Below are 1,681 nucleotides of genomic sequence, written 5' to 3'. Positions count from 1 at the left end.
TATGCATTGTTGGTGGGAATGCAAAGTAGTGCAACCACTGTGAGAAACAGTTTAGCAGTTATTGAAAGAGTTAACATGAATTACCACATGATCCAACAATTTGTATATACTAGTATATATTCAAAGAATTGAAAGCAGAGACTCAAACATATACTATACACCTATGTTAATAGCAGTGTTGTTCACAATAGCTAAAAGGTAGAAACAACCCAAATGTTCATCAACAGATCAATGACTAAACAAGATGTGGTAAGTACATACAATGGACTATTATTCAGCTATAAAAAAGAATGAAATGTAGATACATGCTACAACACAGATGAACCCTGAGAACATTATGCTAAGTGAAATAAGCCAGACACAGAAAGACAAATCCTATATAACAAAAGCCTAGGTGGCGTCGCGCAACATCACCACAAGATGGCTGCTGTGACGATGTCACAAGATGGCCACCACAAGATGGTCATCACAAGATGGCTGGCAGGGGAGGGCAGTTGTGGGTGATCAGGCCTGCAGGGGAGGGCAGTTGGGGGTGACTGGGCCTGCAGGGGAGGGCAGTCTGGTGTGACCAGGCCTTCATGGGAGGGCAGCTGGGGGTGACCAGGCCTGCAGAGAAGGGCATTTGTGGGCAAACAGGCCAGCAGAGGAGGGCAGTTGGGGGTGATTGGGCTGGCAGGGGAGGGCAGTTGGGGGTGATCAGGCCAGCAGGGGAGTGGTTAGGGGGCGATTAGGCTGGCAGGCAGAAGTGGTTAGGGACAATCAGGCAAGCAGGCAGGCGGGCAGGCCAGCAGTTAGGAGCCCACAGTCCCGGATTGTGAGAGGGATGTCTGACTGTCGGTTTAGGCCTGATCCAGGCCTAAACTGGCAATCAGACATCCCCCAAGGGGTCCCAGATTGGAGAGGATACAGGCTGGGTTGAGGGACAACCCCTCCTCCGTGCACGAATTTCGTGCACTGGGCCTCTAGTATTATAAAATTTCATTTATATGAGGTACCTAAAATAGGAAAATTTAGAGAGAGAGAAAGTAGGATAGAGGTTATCAGGGACTTGGGAGTGGGATGGGAGAAAGCAGGGTTATTGTTTAAATGGGTACAGAATTTCTATTTGGAATAATGAAAAAGTTCTGGAGATGGATAGTTGTAATGATTGCAGAACAATGTTAATGTACTTAACATCAATTAATTGTATATTATACAAATGGTTAAAAGGGTAAATTTATATTTTACCACATAAAAACAACAACACAGATTCCTGGGACCTATCCCCAGAATTTCCGAATCTATAGATTTTGTTTGGAGCCAGAGAATTTACAATTATGACAATTTCCCAGATGATGCCCAGGCTGATGGCCTAGAATCCATACTTGAAGAACTCTCCTTTAAAGACTGGTTCTTCTTACCCAACAAGAACAGGAATTCAAAAGAAGATTTTAAAAAATAAAAATGATTTCAAATTGTGTGCCAACTCTGATTGAAGGTGGTAGATGCCTGAAACTCAGTGTTAAGAAGGAGTCTTTATTTAAAAAATATATTTTTATTGATTTCAGAGAGAAAGGGAGAGGAAGAAAGAGATGGAAACATCAATAATGAGAGAGAGGAGAAACCAAGATGGCGGCATAGGTAAACACTGGAAATTGCTGCCTCTCACAACCACTTCAAAAATACAACTAAAAGACAAAAC

Source organism: Myotis brandtii, unplaced genomic scaffold (assembly GCF_000412655.1).
Source record: "Myotis brandtii unplaced genomic scaffold, ASM41265v1 scaffold419, whole genome shotgun sequence".
Lineage (NCBI taxonomy): Eukaryota > Metazoa > Chordata > Mammalia > Chiroptera > Vespertilionidae > Myotis > Myotis brandtii.
Note: the sequence above shows the minus strand (reverse complement) of the source record.